A 12,140-nucleotide genomic window follows, 5' to 3' on the forward strand; every position below is an offset into this window, starting at 1 on the left:
AGATTCACAACTGTGCTGTTTGCCTTACTACTGCAGTAATGTTAAGATTCCCAGAGTTAGAGAAAGTAGTTGAGCAGAGAATGGGCAGAGGAAAACACCTGCTGAGGGGGGGGGGGACACATTACATCAGCTCTAGATACTGCAGTCAAATTAGCATCTGGAAGTGTGCAGAGGACCATGTCACTGCCTCAACTGTTAGGAGGTACACTCCCCCAGTTCTAGTCCGGGTAATCTCCTTACCTGTACATATTTCATTGCAGTCAGCAATCCCACTTGTACTCAGTTTGGTAGGTCCCTCTGGGAATTCAAAAATATGGACAGAGTAAATTTGTGCTAATTATGTTGTAAAGGTACATTTAGGGAAAGCAGGAATCTCTGCTCCAAGAGTTGACAGGCATATGAATAGGTTGCGGGAGATGTCATACCACTTTCAGCATAGTCCTTATGGAAGCTCTACTAGTGTTCCCTGAACATTCTGAAATTCTCCTGGCAGAGATTACAAACAGTAGTGCTACTTTCCACGTGAATGTTAGGTAAACAGAGACCAGCACAAAAAGTAAACTGTTTGACAATGGTGAGATCTTAAGCAGGAGCAAGGGCTCTCGGACATAAGGCAGACAATCTTTGAATTGATTCATACTAGGGTCCAAATGGCAGGTGGACAAGGGAGAAGTGGCAGAAGCATGCGTACAATGAAAGCAAAATATGCCTTTAGAGTTCTGCAAGGACAGGACCAAGACACCTTGGCTTGGGCTTGTAATGCCTGCTGCCCCTTACCTTTAAATCAAAAAGTAAATGTGATTACTTAAAATGCACTTCTGGATTTCCTGCTACAGCAACCCATGGCCAACTAGATTTGCTCTCCTCTTGGGACAGCAGCCTCCCTCTCAGATGTCAGGATTTTGAGATACATGGGTCAATGGCTGGCAGCAGCATTTTCTTAGGTCTTGTATTTGCAAGACGGCTCACCTCAACCACCTACCCATACTTTTCTTCAGTGTTACAGCAGACTGGAAGGGGCCTACCTGAAAAGCAGAATGGACCTCAAGGAGTGTATAGGAAAGCCCACCAACCCAGAATCACATGTGGAAGGAGAGGAGAAAAAACAGCAACATAGGCATTTAAGTTGCATACAATGTTCATTGTTTCTGTAGTTATGCCAGATTATACTGCATGAGCAACTCCAACTCTGGCTCTAAAAGTGCTTAGAGGTGGTGTGCACTGTTGACCAGGCTGCCTCCAGAATATTCTGTGAGCTTCTCTCAATAAAGGCAGTGGTAGCAGTTACCCTGGTGGAATAAGTATGGGCTTGAATACCCTTTCTAATGGTGCTTATAGCAAAAGGAGTTCCACTTAGTTTCTTACTAGTCTGTCCAATTTGTTAAAAGCACAGGTTAAAGTGGGGATGAAAGGTATGGAAGAAAAAGCATACAAGAGTACAAGTGAAGGCGGCATCCATCTTCTGCTCTGTTGTCTGCAGCCGTAACACTTATCTGCTCATTTCCTTTGGAGGAAGTACCTACTTTTCGCACACCCTTTTCCAAGATTTTCTTGATGTGCTTTAACATCCACTTGTGGGGGTCGGCAACTCATGCGGAGGCCTATACAAGCCTAGCCATAACAATTCCCTGGATATTTCTTCCCACAATATTTACTACCCTCTGCTCAATTTGCAAAGTTCCCCTGGGAGATGCTACCCATTAAACTCACCTTAGGTCAACTAAAACCTCCACTGCAACTTCAAGATTTATCCAAGCATAAGTTTGCAATCTTACTTAAGCCCACTCTGGACTGCTACGGCAAACCCCCTCAAAGCTGGGGGTCTGTCTGGGACCCTCTTCCATCTTGCAATCTTTTTACTCCTCCTGCTCCAGGCCGGCCACCTGAACACAATGTAGCTGCCTCAGACTAGGCAACCAAACTGCTTCATTACTTTATGACAAACCTAATTAGCCTCTGTAGCCCCATTCCATCTTTACAGGCAGGTCCTGCTGCCCAAGTCCATTATCAAATGACCACTGCTACAGTAGCTTTAGCTATACGAGAGTTATATCCTGTATAAGATATGTCTAGGAGTTGGAAGGTTCCAAAAGCCCCTGGAGAATGGTCCTAGCAAAGCCTCATCTAGACCTGAAGATACAAAGCCTGTAATCCTCCGAAAATGTATACAGGGACCATGCTGCTTCTAGAATACACCTAGAATCTAGCTTTTTCCAAAAAGCCATAGATGAAACAAAGGCCATAGAAGAGTGGGCCTTAACCTGGCCTGGAATAGTTTTGCTGTGGCTAGTATAACAAAAGGCAATAGCCAGAGGCAACCATTTTGACACAAGTTGCCCCCCTCATACCTTCAAGGAAATAACTAATCCAAAGAACTGAAAGATTTAGTTCAGTCAAGGTAGTACCAGACTTGTGGACATCCAAGTTATGGAGTATCCTTCCTCCCTCATTTTTAGGTTGAGAAAAGAAAATGGAGGCGAGAGTTTGGCTTAAACTCTACCACTTGAAATATAAAAGGATTAGTTCAAGCCAGTCTGTGGAAAAGCAGAGTTGCCCAAGAGCTTGCAACTCAGACACCCCTCTTGCAGGAGTCTAAACAATAAGAAAACCTCAAATCAGCCAGGTTAGCCGTTTTCAAATTGTTACATTCTCTGAAAATAAAGGGCCTAAGAGAAGCCACTAGTTTTCTTTGAAGCCTCTTATGCAAAACCCCTTTTATAAAAGACTGACATGAGAATGTACTGAAAGGGGAGGATTCTTGGGCAGACATGCTGAAACAGCCAATGCATGAACCTTAAAGGTCATACCAACAAATACTAAAAACCAACCCTGAAGGTGTCCAGGTTATGTTGGCAAAGAGAAAACCTTTCATTTGCCAATAACTTTTCAGTAGCAGGCTTTCTAGCATCAATTAGGACTTGAACATCCTCAGTAAATGGGTGCCTAAAGGGAATTATGACCCCCATCATCCAGGGGGTGAGAAGTTAATTGGGTTGGGGTATATCTAACACTACCTTGTGTAAGCAGATCTACTGAGCATGTTTGTGGTAACTGCCTCTGGCTGTTTTTCAAAGGAAGGAGCAATGTTGCGCAAGCCAAAGGAAGGAGCAATGTTGCGCAAGACAGAATGGAGTAACCACGATCTTGGAGGACTCCCTCTAAAGATAAGTACCCTGCCCATCAGTGGAAAGGGTGGAAAAGCAAAAAAATTCCTGTCCAAGGAAAAGAAAACATCTTTCTGCAGGGATCCTAGAGCAGAATCCTGCCACTCAATTGTTCAGAGGTAAACACGTTTACCTGATTAACTCTCCCATACATGGATCAAATATTCATGGATACCCTGTTAGTTTCCATTTGTATCTGCCCTTTTAAGCTTGCTCCCACACCATTTTGTTCTGAGGAAAGAAATCCCAGGCAATGATTCAGAAAAAAGAAGTTTTGTACTCACCATAACATTCCATCTGAGGAGTTGTACTTCATTTTTCTGCAACCTGTGGGTATACGGATCCCATCAGATCCAAGCTGGCAATTTTTTTTTAGCATCTGCTCCAAGCTCCTCCCCTTACCCACAATGCCCTACCATCTCCTATCCCCCCCCCCGACAGTTTGCTGCAACTAAAAATGTATATGCAACTCAACTCAATAAACCAACCCTGAAAACAGGATAAAGTCGGGGGGACAGAGGGAGGGAATGTTGCAGAAAAATGAAGTATAACTACTCAGATGGAACGTTATGGTGAGTACTTAACTTTTTCTGAAGTAGTTAACTTCATTTTATCTGCAACCTGTGGGACAGAGTCCCCAGCTACTCCAATCCTGGGACGCCCTTATGAAAGGATATTCCTGAGCACCACAGAGCCAAAGGATGCTCTACCCCTCGAAATCAGATCCAGTTTGTAATGGGAAATGAAGGTATGTGAATTGGTCCATGTCACTGCTGCACAAATATCGTCCAAAGGCAAGACCAAAAAGCAGAAGTCGCCATGGACTTGGTAGAGTGAGCCTCAACTATACCAGGAGGAGATGAACCTTTTGTTTTGTAGGTATGTGAAATGCAAAGACTGATCCATCTGGCTAAAGAAACTTTAGAAATAGCTTTTCCCATAAAAGCTTTGAAAAAGGAAACAATTGGTCAGTCTTGTCGAAAGACTTTGTTCTATAAGATAAAAACGAAGTTGTTTATGAACATCTAACAAATGGAGTTTGTATTCACCTTTATTTTGGAAGTTGGGAAAGAAAACTGCAGATTAATGGACTGGTTTATGTTTGCTTCAGATGCCACTTTAGGTAAGAAGAGTTAGTACGGAGGGAGACCCTATCCTTATGGAAGATCAAATCCAGAGGCACTGCAGACAGAGCTTGAAGCTCAGAAACTCTCCTAGCCTATGTGATGGCGACTAGGAAAGCAGTCTTCCAGGACAAAAATTTCAAGTCCACTGAAGCCGCAGGTCCGAAAGGAGGAGCCACCAATGCCTAGAGGAGGCTAAGGCCATGTTGTCTTCAATGTGAAAACTGGAAATGGCTGCCAATTGTACTTTCACTGTGGAGGAATGAGTTCCTTGCTGAAATACCACACAGGAAGTCCAACACCGCTGGAACAGGGGCTGTAAAGGGATCTATTTTTCTCTGAGGCCCAAATGGAAAAACGCTTCCATTTACTGCAATAAAGTTTTAGTGGAGTCTTTAAGAGGTCACCATGGATTTTACCTGGGATGAAAGACCGGGAGTCCTGGCAATTAACAGAACTGGAGCAACCAAGCTGTTAGCCTGAGGCTGCCCAGATCAGGCGGACGTGTCCCCGACGGATGGGAAATTAGATCCGGGCAGGGATCCAGAACCCACGAGGGAGCTAAGAAACTAGATCAAAGGAATGGGAACCAAACATGACGAGGCCAGAACAGGACAATGAGGATCACTTTGCTCCGAAGTCGGCAAGCTTTCTGAAGAAACTTTGGCATGAGTGGTAAAGGTGGATAAGCATACAGAAGCCCGGGGGACCAAGCATGGTCTAGAGCGTCTCTGGGGACTTCCCCTGGTGAGGGAATCAGAGCGAAGAACTCTGCACTTCGCGTTGGATGGAGATGCATGGGGTCAGCCTTGCTGCGATCTCTTTGCAAGGAAGATCCTTCGCTACTGACAGTTTCAGAGACCACTCTTAAGGCATCAGAATGGCCAGACTCAATCTGTCCACTAAAATGTTGGAGCACTCCGGGATGTGCGTTGCTATCAGAAGCCAACCGGTGGAAATCTCCCATTCCCACACACTCATGGCCTCGCGACAGAGGATAGGATCTGGTTCCCTCTGCTTGTTGATATACAAGACAAAGGACATGTCTGACTGAATTGCAATCAGAGAGGGAGGACTGTGAAAGGCTTCCAACGCTAAAAGCACTGCCCTCATCTCTAGAACATTTATATGCAAATTGGTCTCTGCCTGGGACCACGTGCCTTGGACTGTCCTTCCCAAACAGTGGTCCCCCCACCAGAGTTGGGAGGCGTCCGTGGTCACTGGTTTGGACTGGAGGTGATGCAAAGGGGCGTCCTTTTGACATCTCTGGTGAAGTTAAGCAAAGATGTCCTGCAGACGTGACTGATCTTGATCGGAAATTCCATGGGCAGGTCTAGCCAAGACCATTGAACAGCCAGTCTCCATTGAAGAACCCGCATGTGAAGGCACGCATAAGGGAGAATAGATATGGCAGCAGCGATGGAGCCCAGAGCCCGGAAAACCTTGCTCGCCTTTGAAGACTTGGAGTTCGCTATCTGAGCTATGTGGCACCTGAGATGTAGAATCCCTGTCTGGAGTTAATACCTTCATCTGCAAAGTATTTAACCGTGCCCCAATGAAGTCTAGAACCTGTACTGGTTGTAAATGGGATTTGTGAACATCGACCAATTCCCAGTAGCTCTGCTAACCGAATGAAATAATCTTGGGCCAGACAAGTGATGCTTGCTGGGCACAGCGAAGAGCCAGTAGTCCAGGTACAGAAACACCTGAATACCCTGAAGCCTCAGATGAGCCGCTACAACTGCCATTACCTTGAACACCCTGGGGGGCTGTGGTGAGACCAAAGGGTAGGGCTCTGAACTGAAAATGACTGGCTCCCAGCTGGAAGCACAGAAACCTCCTGGAGCTTCTGTGCATCTTGATGTGGTAGTAAGCATCCTGAAGGTCTAACGAGCACATCTAGTCGCACTCTGGGAAATAAGGTAGAATGGACTGCAGGGTGACCATCCAGAATTTCTGTTTGGCTACAGATAGGTTTAATGTTGACAGGCCTAGAATGGGCCTGAGGTCCCCAGTCTTTTTTGGCACCAAAAAGAACCTTGAGTAGACACCTAATATGAACTGAACGGGGGGACCTTTTCGATGGCTCGGTTGAGAAGCAGCTTTGAAACCTCTAGAGCTGCGGCCTCCCTGTGAGCGGGTGGAAAATGTGGGTGGAACATCCGAGAAGTGTTTTGTAATATTTGGAGGGGCAACGAAGGGAATAGAGTAACCTCTGGATATTATCTGAAGATCCCAGCGATCTGTCGTAATGGACTCCCATGCCACTGGGTGCAAGGAGAATCGTCCCGACTGCCTCCAGAGTAGGACAGTTGGGCAACCCCTCAGGGCTGCTGACCAGGTCTATCAGAGAAGGGTTCCCTAGACCCGAAATTCCTGGGTCCCCCTCTACCTCTGGGTCAGCGTTGATCCTGTCCCCCTCTGCCTTTGGGGGAATAGATATCCTGAGAATCCCGAGAAAACTGATTTTTGGAACCACATCATCTTCTGCCCTCTGATTCCTAGAGAAGGACAGCTGAGGGTCAGAGAAGTGGACTCTGACAGCAGACAGTCTTCCTGTCCTTTTCGCTTTGGACAAGTGTCACACTCTTTCCAAAAAAGGAAGATCTGTCATAGGGAGCATTTATAAACACCTTGAAAGGGTCTGCAAACTGAATGAGCCAGGCTTGACACCTCATAGCTATGCCTGTCCTAGCCGCCCTATCTGCTCCTTCCATGACATGGGAAAGGAGCCACATAGATGTGTTTGAGACTCTACTTCAGAGTAGACATTTTTGCTGAGAACAGCTGTCTGTCCTGCTGTGAAAGACTCTGGGCGACTCAGCGAATTCCGAAGCTAGGTCTCACTGAAGCAGAATCACGTGCCAAAATTCAGCGCATGGATAGAAAAAGTCACTGAGTATAAACGCTTCCCAAACCTATCCACCGACCTGGACTTCGTCTGGAGGGTGGACTACGGAAAGTACAGTTTTGTACCTACCATAAATGTAGATGTTATACACTGCTGCAGTCACTTGGGTTATCCTGCCGTCAGGCGGTTCCCCAGTCGGCCTGAGTTTCAAAGTCTTTGTCCGGCATCAGTTGCTGTCGCCTCCTCCCGGACGTCAGTGCGACAGGAGTATACAAGATGCAGCAGACGCCATTTTCTTCAGTTTTTCTTGCTCCAGATATCAGGCGCCCCTAAATAGGTAGGCAATTCCAATTGCTAATAAAACATACATAAGCAAAGCAAAATACAACTTACAGCTACCAGCAAATACTCCCCATAGGTAGTAAAGGGTAGAAGACATAGGTATGTACCAGCCAGTAAGAGGGGAAGGAGGGTAACCTGGACTGCAGCAGTGTATACACTGACATCTACATTTATGGTAGGTACAAAACTGTACTATGTTCATTGTGTTACACTGCTGCAGTCATTACACTTGGGTAGAATTCCAAAGCTGAGGTAGGGTGGCTGGTTCTATAAGGCATTAGTGGTGGCTATAAGGCCCTAAAGCACTGCAGTGGCGAAGCCAGCTCTGGATTTAGCATATAGAGGCAGATGGTAATGCTTGAAGGCATGTACAGAATTCCAAGTTGCTACTTCCAAAATATCCTTGGTAGGTACTCCCCTGAGGTAGGCAGTTGAAGTGGCTGTTGCCCTGGTGGAGAGAGATCTAATGCTGCTAGGTACAGGTTTCCCATGATGTGTAGCAAAAACATATACAATGTCCTATCCATTTTGAAATAGTTTGTTTTGAAATAGCTTTTCCCTGTGCTCCTGCAGCATATGCTACCAATTGCTCAGATTTTCTGAAAGCTTTGGTTTTGTCCAAGTAGAAGCGTAACCGCCTGTGAATGTCCAAAGAATGCAGTAGTCTCTCCCCTTTATTCTGTGGTTTAGGATAAAAAGTTGGCAGGTGAATAGTTTGGTTTAGAGCCACACTGGATACCACCTTTGGCATAAACGTGGTGTTAGTTCTTAAAGGCACCCTGTCCTGGTGGAAAATGAGGAAAGGTTCCACTTCCATTAGCGCCTGTAATTCTGAAACTCTTCCTGCTGTTATTGCCAGAAGCAGAGCAGTTTTCCAAGAGATGCATTTTAATTCTGCTGCGTTAGCTGGCTCAAAAGGAGGTAGTTAATTTTTCCAAAACAAAGTTCAGGTTCCAAGTTGAAGTAGGTGCTCTACGGGGTGGTCTTGTTTTTAGCCCCTGAGATACTGTTTTAAAGGATTAGAGAAAATTGGCGGATCAGTGTTGTAATGAGCAGAGATGGCAGAGGCGTGGATATTGATGGATGAGGAGAGGCCTTTGTCCAGCATCTAGGTTAAGTATTGTAGTATCCGAGGAATGTTTGGGACAACACGGTCAAGGCCGTGAGCTTGGTTCCAAGCACAGAATCTCTTCCATTTATCCGAACAGGCTTTCTTGGTACTAGGCCTTCTGGCCTCCAGAATGACATCCATAACAGCTTTTGGAGAGAGGAATTGCTTGCTTGACTAAGCAAACTTCCATGCAGCTAGGTTTAAGGACTTTAACTGGCTGTGTATTTGATTGTTGTGCTGGGTCAGCAGATGTGGGATTTGAGGCAAAATCCAGGGTGGTTCTTGTGCTAAGCTCCTTAAGATTGGGTACCAGTGCTGGTGTGGCCAGTCTGGTGCAATCAGGATCTTTGGCTCTTCTTGCCTGGCTTTTATGAGTACCTTTGGCAGGAGAGGTAGTTGTGGGAAAGCGTATACTTGTAGGTTCTCCCAGCTGAATGAGAGGGCATCCACTTTCCATGCTTGTGGATGGCAACTCCTTGTGCAAAATTTTTTTAGCTGGCAGTTTATTGGGGATGCAAACAGATCTATGTCCAGGCTCCACCATTTCTGTATCATTCTGAATATTTGTGGATTCAATTCCCATTCGTGGGGATCCATGATGTTTCTGCTCAAGTCATCTGCCAGTGTGTTCTCTCCTGGCAGGAATTGTGCTTGCAGATGAACTTGAAGGTTTATAGCTGTGTTCCACACGGTCATGGCTTGTCTGCAGAGGGGGTAAGGAGTGAGTGTCCTCTTGCTTATGTACCACAACTGTGGTGTTGTCTGTCTTTAGCAGTAGTTGTCCTGGATGCAGCAGATCCTTGAAAGCTATAAGGGCATTTTGTACAGCTAGCCCCTCTTTGATTGATGTGAAGATGCCTTTGTTCTGCGGGCCACGTGTCCTGAATACATTTGCCTACCATGTGTGCTCCCCAGGCGTAATCAGATGCATCTGTTGTCAGTGTTTGCCTGGCTGTGGGTTGTGTAAAAGGCTCTCCCTTGAGGTGACAAGCATGATCCCACCATTGAAACTCCTGTTGAAGGCAAGGGATTAGTGGTATAACTGTTTCCAAACTTTGACAGTGTTGAGACCATACATTCTTTAGGTACCATTGTAGTTTCCTCATATACAGTCTGGCATATGGAATTAGTATGCAGGATGCCATGTAACCCAAGGCCTGCAGAATTTTTCTTGCAGGGAGTTGGGTCTGTTGCCATCAATTGAAAATATTGAGTCAGTTGTCCTTGCTTGTCTGGCATGAGATAAGCCATCTGGGCCATTGTGTTCAAGCAGGCACCCAGGAATACAATCTCTTGAGGGCACTAGTTTTGATTTCTTTTAGTTTACTGTGTACCCCAGGCAACTAACTTTTTTACAAACGCCAGATGCTTAAGAATGTCCCTGCTCTCTGCTTGAATTAGGCAGTCGTCCAGGTATGGATAAATTTGAATTCCTTTCCGTCCGCAAAATGCAATTACTGGTGCCAGGCACTTTGTGAAGACCCTGGGCGCAGTAGATAAGCCAAAGGGCAGTGCAGAGAATTGGTAATGCATTGAACCAGCTATGCATCTGAGGTATCTTCTGCAGTTTTGTCTGATAGGGACATGCAGGTATGCCTCCTTGAGGTTCAAAGTCACGAGCCAAGCTTTCTTGCCCAGCATGGGAAGCTGTAGTGTCAACATTTTGACTTTTGGAACATCCAGGTAAGTGTTTAGAGATGAACAATCCAGAATGGGCCCTCCAGGCTTTGTCCTTTCTGGGTACCAGAAAGTAGAGTAAAATCCTTGTCCTTGCTCCTGTGATGGTACCTTTTGAATAGCGCTCATATCCATGAGTGCTGTAATTTGTTTGAGCCTCTGCCCATTGATTTGTTGGCAGATTTGGCATTCCTTTTAACCTTGGCAGAGTGTGAAAGTGGAACCTGTAACCTTGAAATACAATGTTGAGAACCCATTTGTCTTTGGTGATCATTTGCCAATTGTTAGAAGAGTGCCAGTTTTCCTCCCAAGGGGGCAGCCAAGAGGGATTTGTTTGGCAGCTGTAGTGGGAAGTCATTGGAGCTGCTTTTTATATGGTTGGAGCCTGTCTTTCCCTTCTTTCTGGCCTGATGCAACCCATTGTCGAGGCCTAATGACCTTGTGTTTGATCTCTACCTCTTGGGCATCTGTATCTTCCCCTTTGAAGGACCAATTCTTAGTTGGCCAGTTTCTGCTAAATCTAGGAGGCTGAATCTAAGAAATCCTTCACAGTTTGCATAGATTTTGCCTTATCCTCCATTTTCTTTAAGACCTCTTCTGCCTCAACTACAAATAACATCCAGCTGCAAAGGTGTATCCAATAATTTTGCTTTAACATGATCTGGTAACGCATGTTCTTTTAACCAAGCATGTCTTCTAATGACAAAGACTAACTGCTGCTCTGCAGGAGGCCTCTAGAGAATCAAAACCACATTGTAAAGTATGCTTTCCCACTTGTTCAGCTGCATGCAATAAATCCTGCATTTCTTTAAAATTAGGAGGATCCGATTCTGGAAGCATTTTTTGTTTTAACTGAGACAGTAATAATTGCTGATATTTTAGCATGTGAAACTGGCAATTTAAGGCTCTCATTGCTAAAGTTGCAGACGTATATACTTTCTTTCCCCATTTGTCTAATGCTCTGGAATCTGTCTGAGGGAACTGGATTCTTGGCTGATGAGGACTTCACTCCTTTGGGACCCTGAGAAATAGCTTCAGGGTCAGCTACAGGGCTTTTATACAGAAATTTGAGAGAGTCAGGGACTCTAGTATCTTGTCAGGTTTAACAGGGGCTGGAGGAAAGGAATCAGGATTTAAGCTGGATTCAGTATACACATCATTCACAATATCTAACACTGGTGGAATAGCAAGGGGTCTGTGTTGAGGTAATAAAAGGAAGCCTCTGAGCCTTTTCTTGGATTCTGAGTAATCCTGGCCTTCCCAGTGGAAATGCTCCCTCATGGTATGTAGGGTTTCCCCAAAGGAGTAGTCCCAGGCGGTGAGGCTGATGGAATTGATTCCTCAGCATCAGAATCCTCATAAGGGGGTAAAGAGTATCCTAGGTCTGAGGATGAATCAGAAGAGATGGACACCTGGTCGGATGAGTAATAGTCTGCATCCTGTCTAGGCCTTTTATCAGGGGGGGGATGGGAACCCCTGATCAGAGTGATTAGGTCTTCGGCCATTTTGAGCATTTGTTTCTTAAGCATGGAGGCCTGTCCTGGAGAACGCTGCATTTGTTTCTGATTTTAAAGAAGGCTTAGACTTAGCTGAGGGTTTAATGCTTAATTGAGTAGGTCTGAAGACACCCTCTGAAGATGTGGGTTGCTCAGCTACTCTGGATCCCTCTGAAAGGTTAGTCTCTGTAGGCTGAATAACTTGAGCGTCCGAAGGCCCAGCCATCTCCACGTGGGAGTCAGAGGCGGCCTGTGGTTCTACAGAAGCTGTCAGGGGCTGCGAAGGCACCTCGCTGAAAACCAGAGAACGGCAACTGGCCTAGAAGAGGCTTAGTCAGTTTTGGGCCTCGGATGCCTATCCTTGTGTCTGCGCTT

At 45.7% G+C, this 12,140-nt stretch overlaps 1 protein-coding gene across 1 annotated transcript in view; it reads right to left on the minus strand.

Annotated features, from left to right (window-relative positions):
* Nucleotides 1–12,140, minus strand: part of YBX2 (Y-box binding protein 2) — a 207,056-nt gene that overhangs the window by 779 nt on the left and 194,137 nt on the right. The window lies entirely within an intron of this gene.

The sequence above is a fragment of the Protopterus annectens genome, chromosome 7.part0 (assembly GCF_019279795.1).
Source record: "Protopterus annectens isolate FY-2018-M chromosome 7.part0, PAN1.0, whole genome shotgun sequence".
Taxonomy (NCBI): Eukaryota; Metazoa; Chordata; order Ceratodontiformes; family Protopteridae; genus Protopterus; species Protopterus annectens.